General features: G+C 40.7%; 1 protein-coding gene across 25 annotated transcripts in view; it reads left to right on the top strand.

Moving 5' to 3' along the window:
* The window catches only part of ZBTB20 (zinc finger and BTB domain containing 20), a 774,657-nt gene that overhangs the window by 603,446 nt on the left and 158,292 nt on the right, over positions 1-12,919 (top strand). For all 25 annotated transcript variants that reach the window (XM_040484983.1, XM_040485001.1, XM_040484982.1 and 22 more), the window contains one exon: positions 3,501-3,540. The gene's annotated coding sequence lies outside the window, so the exon portion shown is untranslated. The remainder of the gene's footprint in view (positions 1-3,500; positions 3,541-12,919) is intronic.

Raw genomic sequence — 12,919 nt, 5'->3', positions numbered from 1 at the left:
GAAGTCAGAGTCTGGGAGGCCTTTAGAGGAGTCTGTGTGTCTCTAGCCACACATACCCGTGAAGAGCTCTATTTTCTATACATTTTGTTTGCTTCTTTCTGGCTTCAGCTTGGAGCGACTTGTCAAGCTTCCTAGAGGTGATAAGCAGTGGGATTGCATGAGCATTTTCTCCCCTCTCCCCCTAAGCCAAGGGTGACGAACCTGGAATTCATGAGCAACCTTCATGGGGTCTGGAAGATTTTTGAAACTTGGTGTTTCTAAAGAGTTTCTTTGGGAGGGGATTCTCATTGGGATCCATATCACCTGGAAATATCGGAAACCATTGCCCTTGAATGTTACATAATGTAAGCTGAAATCAGAATTGATTAATCTTTATTAACAATCCATTTAATTAATAGTACATTTAGTTCCTTGGAGATTGACACTATACAATAATTTCTACTAGAATATCACAAAACACGATCAGAGTTCACCACAAACCACCCCTTTTCCACCTGTCTACTCTTGCCCCCCCCCCCACCAGGTATTAAGGTCCTGATTCATTTGGGCTTTACAGTTATATATTCTTTGCTAGATAGTTATGCTTTGAGCCTAGCATGCGTAACGCAAATATTTTTCATCATATGTGAAACTATTATAGATAATTCTTTACATTTCAGATGAAAACAACTTACAGACGTATAAGGTAAATATCACTTAGGCAGAAAGGGCACATTATCAATAAAATAACAATTTGAACTGAACAGAAATAAACCTATGTAGATTAATACATATTCTCAAAATTGCAGATTGTAATTCAATCAAGAAGTAGGGGCCTTTTGACGTTTATGAACATTTATAAATTATATAAGAGCTCTGAGATTAAATTTTTTGCCTTAATATTAAATTTTGGATAGGTATTATTGTTTTTCATTAATATATAAAGACAACAATTATATCCAATAAAATCTCCAATTTAACTTGGCTTTAATTTGTCTTAGACTGTGACATACACACTGTGATTTTTCTTTCCATCTTGGATTCCTGTCATTGACAGCCTGTGTGTCACTTAACATCCAGGAAAGATATTTCTTCTTCATTCCAGACCTTGGATGTATTAGTCAATCTGGGTACAATTTATATTGATCTCTTTTGATCACATCAAAAATTTAATTTTGACTGATTAACTTTATGAATAAATGCTCCTTGGAATTTGAAAAGGAAACCTATGTGCTTAGATATAAGAACATAAATGCTAAGTATAGTTTTTAAAAAGCACAATGTATTATTGAGAGTTATTGGGTTTAAATGTGCAACAGAGAAATGATAAGTGAGTATATTTCATAGATAACCACTAATCATCTTTCTCCTTTTTCTCAAAGGCTGAGGAAAAAAACAAGCTCAAAAAAGTTGGGAGGGAAGCATGAAAGGAAGGAAGGGGGGAAGGAGGAAGGAAAGAAGGAAGGATGGGAGGAAGGGAAGAAGGGGGGGAGGGAGGAAGGAAAGAAGAGGGGAAGGAAGGAAGGAAGGAAGGAAGGAAGGAAGGAAGGAAGGAAGATTTAAAAAATAGACTAGTGCTGGGGCGCCTGGGTGGCGCAGTTGGTTAAGCGTCCAACTTCAGCCAGGTCACGATCTCGCGGTCCGTGAGTTCGAGCCCCGCGTCAGGCTCTGGGCTGATGGCTCGGAGCCTGGAGCCTGTTTCCGATTCTGTGTCTCCCTCTCTCTCTGCCCCTCCCCAGTTCATGCTCTATCTCTCTCTGTCCCAAAAATAAATAAATGTTGAAAAAAAAAATTAAAAAAAAAAATAGACTAGTGCTATGGTCTAGGATTTGGGCTTATAGAAGGGACTAGAACTTAGCAAAACTTAGAACTTTAAAGTCTTTGAAGACTAGTCAATCTTTATATATATTTCAAGTTTGTATGTACTTCCAATGAATCATACATAATCTAATTGTCTTGCTTAAAGTTTTCACTAAACTCATCAATTTTGTGAAATAATTTGAAAGCAATGGAGACTCCCAGCCTCTCTCATGTTAGCATACATTATGATCTAGGCTGCAGATTTTCATCTTAACTCTTCTTATTCAAGAAGGCGAACACCATCCTTCACACTTACATGTGCATGTACAGGGTTTCACCTCAGCCATAAAGAGGAAACTTTTTCTTTCGAGGAATCTCTATGATAGTGCACCTGTCTAGAAAACTTGTTGAGAAGTGAAATCTCTTTAATTGACAGGGGTGTTTGTTGTTGTTGTTGTTGTTCTGTTTTGGGTTTGGTTTTTTTTTTTTGTTTTTTGTTTTTTTGTTTTTGCTTTTAGCCTTATTCTACGCCAAACTATATAATCATATCTCTGTACTTGATCTCTTTTAGTACAATTTGTTTTGCATATTTTTAGAGGCCTTATATATAAGTGGTTAAAATCATGGTGTCAGAGAGGAAAGAGTTAAATCAGCATATATTAAATCCTTGATATATTTGAGTGGGGTGTGGGTGGGGAGACCTGCTTTGTTTTTTCAGTATCCCTGTTTGGTTTATTAATTTCTCATGGATCTTCTGTTACTTCAGTTTTATTTTTCCATAAGAGAAGCTGTCAAAACAGTAGTGTGAGCAGGCCAGTCCCATCATAGCTCATTTGGCTTGTGAGTTGAAGATGACAAAGGAGAATTATCTGATTTGAAATACAGATGGAGGAACTGTTAAGATCAACTCCCTGCAAACCTGAGGTTTTCATCCTTAGAGATGTGTTTTGGGAGACAGATGCTTTCATTTAAAATCATTTTGTCAGCGGGGACATTCCTAGGCTGGAGAGAAGGGGCAGATGAGGCAGTATATGGTCCTCAGTGGGCACCAAGCCGACAAGAGGCAACATTACACCAAGTCCTCAGTTGAGGGCCAATGATACACGTACATGTTGAATTTGTCCAGAGGGTCTTCTGCGCATTAAACATACTGTATTTACCCTTAAAAGAGCCAACATTAATCAGTTTCATTCATCTTTGTCAAAATTATCTAAGATTTGCCCTGTGCTATGTGGGATGGCCGTTACCTATTCTCATCAGTGCTGCCCAATAGATATTTATGGAGTGATAGAAATGTTCTCCCTAGAAGGCAGCCACCAGCCACAGGTGGCTATTGAGCACTTGAAATGTGGCTAGTGTGACCAGGAATTAACCATTTAGTTTTTTACTAAATTTTAACTAATTCAAATAGATAAGTATAGTTAGTGGCTACTGTTCTGAGGAGCACAGCTCTAGAAAGTACTCACACCATTCAGATCAGAATGAAGTTAGCAAAGAAGGAGGTTGGCATGCCATGTGCTGGAGTGCTGTGTTGGTCATATAGCAGGAGGTCATGGCCTTTGGAAAATTGTATGGGGCTGGATCTCTTTTTCCTTGGGCTCCAGGTAATAAAACAGGTTCCTACTGTTAACCCTTGGGAGCAACCAGTTCTGTCTACAACTTAGATTCGTTCTCCTTCCCCTCACTGGGTTTATTTTTAATTCCTTGTTTTTGTTTTTCAGTTCCTTGACCATCAGTCTGTGGACTGCCCCTTCTCTTTCTGTAAGTAAAAGTGGTTTCTTTACTTTTCCATAAAGTGTCATATTTGGGAAATTCAGATCTTTATTGGCATGGTTTCTGCTTGACTTTGTTGTGGTTTCCAGCACTTCTTCACTATATATTAGCTTACTTTGGGTTTGGAATTGATGCTGTTGGTGCTGGTCGTAGTTGCCATCCATGAGTGAGCTGGAAAGCCCAGGGCCCGGGCGTTGGACTACATAAAGACTGCATTTTTCTCAGCAGCAGCTGCTGTTTGCAGAAGTCACTGCTCCTCTAAACCATAGCCTGCATTCTTCAGTCAGATATCAGCAATAGTTGGGCTTTTGCTCCACTGTCAATCAATGGGCAATTATTTATTCATCAGCTATATACCCATGTCTACATCCCGTAGTTTTTAATTTCAACTTCTACATCACATCTTTCATTTATGGACAAAATTTCCATACCCTTTTACTAAGAAGTGCAAGAGTGAACTATAAGGCTTGACCCATTTAGGCTAAAGTTGTGTGTGTAATCACATGTCCAGGGGGGAAAAAAAGAAAAAGAAAGCCAGGATTACATCTGCCGAGAGGTTTATAGAAGGTACCATCCTTTTTCAAAAAAGATGGTGAGTCATTTGAAAAAGGAGAAAAAACGAGAGAGAAAACTTGATTTCAGATGAAAAGAGAGAACATTTATTATTTAAAGCCCAAATCAGGCTGCATCGAATGTGTTGGATAAGTTTTTACCTTGGGCTGCTTGAAAGAGATTCTGTGGCAGTGAACCCAAATAATCATAGTCACTCACTGCATGAGACACTGCCCAAGACATGCTACAGGTGGTGGCAGTCACCTTCTATGATAAATAAGCATCAGATCTTCCCAGCTGCTTCTCCCTCTCTGGTGAACACTGTCCCTGATTCACAACATTCTGTCCTGCTTCACTGACTTCTCCGAGGTGTTTCTTGTGTGGTCCTCATTTGCACAGAAAAGGGGTCCCATGGCTCTCTTGCACGTGTGTGGCTTCCACTAACATTCCTAGAGGCATGTTGCAGATACACTTAAGGGAGCAGAATCCCCCCCCAAGGACAGACACTAAGACTGAAGTCCAAAGTGACAGCCGTTTGACAGAGAAAGGAGATTGGTGAAACTCCCCAAGGACGACGGGTGCTGTGTGTAATGCATTTATACAGCAGGGCCGGATCCTCCCTGTCCCTGGCAGGTCTTGTTATTCTTTATTCTCCATGTTGATAGAGCGGGTCTGTCAATGCTTTGGAGGGTGTGAATGTACATGCTTCTGGTTACCACTTTGTGTTTCCGTGTCCCTCCTTCAGTTACCTAGCACTGCATATTTCTAGTCCTCTGACTGGCAAATCATTTTTGTTACAGTTCTTTTGTGTAAAAACAGTTCACAGAATAGCTCCGTGTTAGACAAGGCATTAATCCTCACATCACTGGGGATGAGTCAGCACAGTGCACTCCTGCCCGCACGGCTCAGCTATTATGACGTCAGCACCGTAGGGCAAGCCTCAGACACAAGCAGTACAGGGGACTGGAGACCTGTGTCACAGATTAGAAATCGAGGGGGAGACCTTTGAGATAAAAACGTAATTGAAAGGCTGTTTCTGGCTCATAGGAAAATGTGAAACTGATTCTATGATACCTCCACCATTAATCAGGCAGCTTCTAGAGAGATCCTAATTTTTAACCAGAGATAAAGCTGGGAGAATGACCTGTAATGGGGCTGATAGCCCACTCCTGTACCCCCTAACCTTGTCCCACCCCTGGGCCAGGCTTCATGCCTGCTTGGGTTGTTCCAGATCCCAAGGCTGCTTTTCTTTCAAGGGTGACAGGGCCTGTGATAGCCCTGCTGTCCTCAAGTGCCCCACAGACACAGCTGATGGCTCCAGGGGTGGTGCCCCAGATACCTATCAAAGGGAAAAGAAAAGTTCCTGGGAACAGATCAGAACATTATCTCCCCAGCGCTTCTAGCTCCTAGTGCCTCTTCAATGGCCTTCTCCAGACAGGTGCAGAATGCTGCCTTCTCTCCTGGCACTGCATTTAGTCCAAAGTCCCAATCCGGATTTGACACAGATTTCAATGGGAACTGAACAGCTTCCAGATGTTCCCCCCAAGAGTTTTCTATTCCGTTACTCTTTAGCAGAAACAAAGAGGAGCCTGCCGTAACCTGCCACGCTGCCTGCAAGCAGGTAGCATAGACCGAGCCTATTTGAGAAACCAGGTTATTATAAATTAGACCTCTCCACGATTCAGACTCAGATTCATTCTCAGAACAAAACCTTCCGGTATTGAAAACTCCGTGTTGAAAAGGCTGCAAATTCACTGCCTCAGTGGCATTCTCTGCTAACAAGACATTCCTCCATCACACTCTCTATCCCTCATTCTTCCTTTCACCCTGTGAGAACCGCCAGAAAGTGCCTTACTGCTGCGATCTTCTGCCTTCCTTAGATTGCTAATAGGCTCCATGCTTAGCTTATAGAGGCTAACGCTACTGCGTGGCTTCATTTTGATTAATTATCATGCACAGCTTTTTATTCAGTTTTCAGTCAACAAACATTTATGGAAAGCTAGTTATTGTGCGTCATTCCTGGAACTCCAAGATAAATAAGAAATGCTCCCTATTGCTAAGAATCTCACGGTCTGGTAGGGGTGATAAATAGTAAATAAAGGCTATAGCATGTGATGGACACTGGAATGGAGGCATAAACAAGATGTAACAAGAGGAGGAAGGAGATGTTACAAAGGTGTAATAACGAGCAAAGAGAAAGGAGTGCCCACTTGCAAGCTGGATCTAAAAGTCTACAGAATGAATTGCAGTTTGCCAAGTCAGTGTAGGGGAAGAAAAAGAAAAGGGCATCATAATCACAAAAAAAGCAAGAGCATTTACAAAGTCAAGAGTGTCGAGCAGCAGCCTGCTCCAGAGGACAGTAGCTTAGTATGACCGGAACATGGTGGTTGAAAGGGGAGCCTGGGAGATGAGGCTGGAAAGTGGATAGGAGGCAGATTGCGGAGGGTCTTGTCAGCCATGCAGGGGAGTTTAGATGTGATGCTGCAGGCTTGAGGAGGCTTTGAAGAATTTTAACCAAAGAGTGCTCTGGCTATGTACAGATGGCTGATTGGGAAAAGGGAGACCGGGTCACAAGTGAAAACAAAGGGCCCGGACTGTACAGTGGGGGTGGGAGCGAAGAAGAGACGCTATCTGGTAGTGTTGACATAGACACTGACATCTGCATGATGCCAGCATATCTTGGCCCAGTGCACAGTCCCTGCCTTCTAGGAGAAAGGTTGATGTGTTATGTGGGGCCAAATTTCAGGCCAAAACACTCTTCACAGGAGCTCCAAAAGAGACCTGAATTTGAATCTGACCTCACTCTGAGATGCTGCCTGCTGGTCTCCAGAGATGTGTGACTCCTTTTCCATAGTAAATTTGGAGGAGTGCCAGGCAGATAAGGAAGAAGCCATTTCCAGTGTCCCGCTTTTCCCTTCTTTCACCTGAAAATGAAACAACTTCTCAGTAATGTCCCCCTACAGCCAAGCAATACCCAACTTCCTATCATTTGTCTATACTGTCCTTTTCTAAGAAGTTCCAAGCCATTGAACTGAATGGCAACGTATATACTGCTGGTGTTGAAACAGTTCAGTACGTCTCTTCCTTCTTTCTGAATTAGAGTTCACCATAAATGTGCTTTTCTCTTGTTCACTTTGGGCTGCCAGGACAATTTAAAGGAAATTTTCAACAGCTTATGTTTCATGGACCATGTTCTCTTTGCAAATGGGAGGGTATGTGTGGGTGTGTTTAAGTCTTCTCTATATTGCTTTCTGGAGAAAGGTTTGAGAAGATGAGCAAGATGAGGAGTAGGGACCTATTGAAAGCCCAGGTCCCCCCAGTGACCTGAGTGTAGACTGTAGGCTGGTGATCAGATGGTCAATTATGTGTTTGTCAAAACATAGTGGGCTGCATTCCAGACTGCCAGCTTTGGAAGCCCAGCTTCTGCCAACCAAATGTCATCTGGGAACATGCAACACTGGGCACTGTGAAGGAGTTTGAAATAGACCATGCCACAGCCAACCTACTGCCAGTCTTATAGCACCAATATGGCATGCACAGCCGGGCCCCATGTTTCAGAGCTCAGGAATTCACTGTACTAAATTCAAGAGGTCAGATGGGTTCATGTTTTCAAAGGCCCTGTTCTCTGCTTTGAACATTGTGACTTGCTCCTCAGTGACTTCCAAGTGATTTTTCCAGTCATATCTCTGTGGAAACCACCCTTTTTGTGATGGTTATGAGAGCCTTGTAGAAGTCCCAGAGGAAAGAAAAATATACATACTCACTCTGACAATGACTGTGATTCCGACAGAGGGATTCCAACTCTTAGGAAATTACATTAAAGGTGCATAGCTTTTAAAATATCAGGAACCACCTTGGCAACTTATAAAAAGCAGAAGGGCTTTGCCTATTTTATAAAGTGATTTGCATATACCTGCATAAATAATGTTCCCACCTGTACTTTTATGCATTTAGGTTGAATAAATTAAATTCAGTGATCTTTAAAATATTCACTGTCTTTCATTGCTCAGATACCATTTTCAGGACCCTTCCTTCTAATTTTTTTTTTCCTGAGGTAGTAGTGGCGTTTTTTTTTTTTTTTTCAATCTTTTAACTAATTCAGAGAATCAAAACACACTACAGACCAGCCTACCACACCTAGGAGCATTGCTTCCCTCTGCTTGCATTTCTCTTAGCCTTCTACCTATCAGACCATGAGTATACTATGTTTTTCATAAAGGAAAATAGGGGAATATATTATCAAGATGAAAACTCAGCACATAACAAGATTAAGTTTCACTACCTATATGTATCCAGACTTGTGCTGATACACATCTCAGGGACATACTCATATTAACCTTTTTCCCCCCTTTAGCCACTGCGACCACCCCTTCAGAAACTATCCAGCCACTAACCCATATTAATAGTAACTTGATCCTTCAAACCACAGCTTGGTCAGTGGGCCAGCTTCAAGCACAATCATCCTGTAAGATATTATTAAGCACTTACTAAATACAAAGAATTGTGTTTAGTATGGGGTTAAAACATAAATCTAAGACATTGCCCTTGCTTGCTCTTAAGGAACTCAAAATTGGATTAGCAAAAGAAGTTATACTGTTGAGTATTCCATATGCATATAAGATAATAAGTGACAGTTCCAAAACAAATGATACAGTCCAGTAAGTACTATAGGATTTCATTCATGAAAGAGAGCCTTGAGAGTTGGAAAGTTTCATGTAAAATATGATTTAGCTGGGTCTTGAAAAATGGCTAGAATAAAAAAAAATGATGAAGAGCAAAAAAAATGATATTCCAAACAAAAGAATAAACCTAAGTTTTGGAATCTTTGAATGGGTCCAATAAATGGCACAGCTCTTTCCCACTCAAGTTCTAAACCCATTGAAAAATAAGACAAAAGAACTTATAACCTAGGGACCAAAAATTTTTGGTAAGGCTTGGTTGAAAGATGTAGGATGGATGAGAGGTAAAATGGGCTCATTGACTCCCTTCCCTTCTATCTATACTTTGAAAAAGCCCTCCCAAAGGAGAATTGAATCAGCATAAGATCAATGCTCTTCCAGGTTACTAACTCCCATTGTAGGAAAAGAAAGAGAAAGAGGCTAAACTCCTGCTGTTACAAACCTCAATATCAGTTCCCCTAATTAAGAGACATGGAGCAAGAGCGATCTTATCCACAAGATGATTCACCTCCATGGGGAACTGTAAGGAATGAGGCAGAGACAAGTTATGTTCAGAAAACTTCCTTCTGAACACTAGGAGTTGGGAAGAGGCATTCCAGCCAGCCCCCTGATGCACGGTCTGGAAAGCAAGAGAAGGAAGTACTGAGTGAGATGAAAATGTGAACCATAGCCAAAAAGGTACCATCTAAGGAGACATACCTTGGGTTGGAGCCTGTAGCCATAGGATTATTGGAGATCTAAACTGAGGGTTTCTTTTTAGAGTCTCAAAGTTACCTGAATCAGAACCCCAGGACACAGGCAAGAAATTAAGATAATGGACTAAAACCTCATTGGGAAAAAATATAGAAAAATCTTGTCTTTAGTTAAACTAATAATCACAGTAAGAATTAGCATGTGTTGAATGCTTGACTTATTTTAGGCACTGGACAAAATACTCTTAACAGCTACCTGATTTAACCTTTATAGCTAGTCATTAGGTAGATGCTATTGTGATCCTAATTTTGAAGATGAAACAGAGATTTAGCATGTTTGAGTAATTTTTTTCAAGAATGCCTAGTGAGTGATAAAGATAGAATTTGAATACAAGACTATCTGTCTTAAAGTCCTTGGCCAAATTTGATCAAACACAAAGTGAATGTCTACTAAAAGCTGAAGATAATGGAAAGCAAAACAGATAATGGTCGCTGCCCTACTCGACTTACAGTCTAGGGGATGGAAGGCATGCTAATCAAATGGTCACACAAAAGAACTTGTAATTACAAACTGTGCTTGCCCCTATGAAATATAAATTCCAGGGGCTCTAAGAGCAAATAGAAGAGGGGAATCTAAGTGAGTCTAGGAGTTCACAAGGACCTTCCCTGGTAAGTGACATTTGAGCTACCATCTGAAGATGAAAAACAAGAAGTGAGATTAGGTGGTGGTAGAGGTTTCCAAGGAGAGGGCACAGCATAGGTGAAGGCATCAAATAGAGCTGTATCAAGAGAATGAAGAGAAGAGCAGCTCAGGCTGAGGTTGAAAAGACATATAAGGATGTCAGCATCTTCGTAGGCTGTATTAAAGACCTCCCTAAGAAAAAGAAAACTTAAGAAGGAATGTGCCATGATCAATTTATATTCTATTTTTTAAGTTTATTTATTTATTTTGATAGAGAAAGCAGGGGAGGGGGAGAGAGAGAGAGAGAGAGAGAGAGAGAGAGAGAGAGAGAGACCCAAGCAGGCTCCATGCTGTCAGTGCCGAGCCCAACGTGGGGCTGTTTCACAAACTGTGAGATCATGACCTGAGCTGAGATCAAGAGTCAGATGCTTAATTGCCACCCAGGAGCCCCGATTTTGTATTCTAAAATGATTGTGCTACTCTTGCACATTTATTGCAGACAGATGGAAACATCCACACAACAACCTGTACACCAATGTTTGTAACAGCTTTATTCATAATATCCCCAGACTGGAAACAACCCAAATTACCTTCAATGAGCAAGTGTTTCAACAAACTGTGGTATATCCATACCATGGAATACTACTTAGTATTAAAGGGTAACCCTTGATACATACAACAACTTGGATTAATCACAAAGGTATGCTGAGTGAAAAAAAGCCAATCTTTTTTTTATTATATACTTTATGATTCTATACTTTATGATTCTATACTTTAAGATTATATACTTTATGATTCTATTTATATGGCATCCTTAAAATAACAAAACTATAAAGATGGAGAACAGATTAGTGGTTGGCAAAGGTTAAGGAGTGGGGAAGAGATGGAGCTGCCAATGGCTGTCAAAAGGTAGCACAAGATAGCCTCACGATGGCACTATTCTGTATCTCCACTATAGTGGTGATCATGCAAAACTACATAAGAGATACAGTTGCACTGAACTAAACACACTCGAAGTGCATATAAAACTGGTGAAATCTGAATAAGATGGGTAGATTGTACCATTATAAAACCAAGGTCAATCTCCTGATTGTGATATTCTACTATAGTTATGTAAGATATCGCTATTGGGTGAGACTGGGTAAAGGGTATACCAGATCTCTCTTTATTATCTCTTACAACTGCATATTAATCTGCAATAATCGTAAAATTAACATTTAAAAACAAAAAAGCTCAAACTAGTCCATCGTTGTGAATGGTTTCACAGGAGCAAAAATAAGGAGGCTATTATAGTATAACAGACAAGAGATAGACTAGGGCAATTACTGGGAATGGAAGAAAAATAAATGGAACCAAGAGATAATATAGAAGCAAGATATACAGGATGTTCTCATGGACTGGATGTGGGAGATGGAGGAGAGAGAAAGAGCAACCGTGACTACTGGTTTATGCTCATAAAACTGTATGGAGGTTGGTGCCACTCACAGTTATGTGAAATACCAAAGGAGAATAGAATTGAGGGAAGATTACAAGGTCTGTTTTTGAGATACCTAGTGTGAGGCATTTCTGGTAAAGATAACTGAGCATATTGAATAGGCAGGTTAATATACACAATTGGATATTAGAAGTACAGTGAAGGCAAATGAGGCTGTCGGCAGGGATGATACTGCCTAGGAAACAGGGTTCCATAGAGAAGAAAGCCCAAACCAAGACTTGAAGAACTCTTAATATTTAATCAGCGGGTAGAAAAAAAAAATGAGGCTGTGAAACACCCTCAGAAGGAACAGCTAAGGAGATAGTAGGAAAACCAGAAAACATTGGCACACACGTCAAGAGAAGACAGCATTTTGAACAGGGTGGTCTGTAGTAAGACATGCTGCTGAGAAGTCAGTCAGAGACTGAAAATTGCATTTAGTATGTTAATGTGGAGGTTGCTGTTGACTGTGGCAAAAGCTGTTTTGTTGAAGTGGTAGAAGCAATAACCTGTTTGTAATGGTAGGGGGGAAAGAGTGAGAGGTAAAGAAATAGAGAGCAAATGTGGATAACTCTTAGAAGCTTTACTATAAAAGAAAATGAGCTAGAGTCGTGCTTTGGGAAGGAGAGAGTGAAGTCAGAAGATTAGAGAAAAATGGAAATATTGGTAGTTTTGTATGCATATGGGAAGCATACAATAGAGAGGAGAGATTCAGTTTATGGAAGGGAGAAGAGGTTGGGATGATTAGTAATGTAAGATTCCTGGTAAGCCTAGAGACATGGAATCCTGAGCATAAATGAGGGATGGGAGGACGCACATCTCTTCTACCGCTACAAGAAAGAAAAAGGAAAGGATGGGGGCAGATGTGTGCCACATACTGAGAGGCTGAGTGGTTTCTCAAATGATAGCTCCTGGGTGTCAGGGTCCTGCTAAGAATAAGTGAGGTGGAGATTTGAGGAAAGTGAAAGTTTAAAATAGTTCTTGGGACAAATGGGACACTAAGTTGACCAGAGCAACCTAGGAGCATTCTCCTTGGCAATATGGAAGGCCTAGGTGAGTCTGGAGGGTTAATGTTGATATCCATCTGTCTTGGGTGATTTTCTCCAGCAATTCAGTGACCAAGGTGGCAGTGCAGAGAGATGAGTACCTGAGTTCAAATTCAAATGGGGTTTTACCCAGTACGTGTGTAAAGATTTAGGGGTTTTAGTTTCTTTCTCTCTTTCTTCCTTTCTTCCTTCCTTCTTCCTTCCTTCCTTCCTTCCTTCCTTCCTTCCTTCCTTCCTTCCTT

This window comes from Herpailurus yagouaroundi, unplaced genomic scaffold (assembly GCF_014898765.1).
Source record: "Herpailurus yagouaroundi ecotype Mexico unplaced genomic scaffold, PumYag 162, whole genome shotgun sequence".
NCBI lineage: Eukaryota > Metazoa > Chordata > Mammalia > Carnivora > Felidae > Herpailurus > Herpailurus yagouaroundi.
Note: the sequence above shows the minus strand (reverse complement) of the source record. Positions and strands in the feature narration are given on the sequence as shown.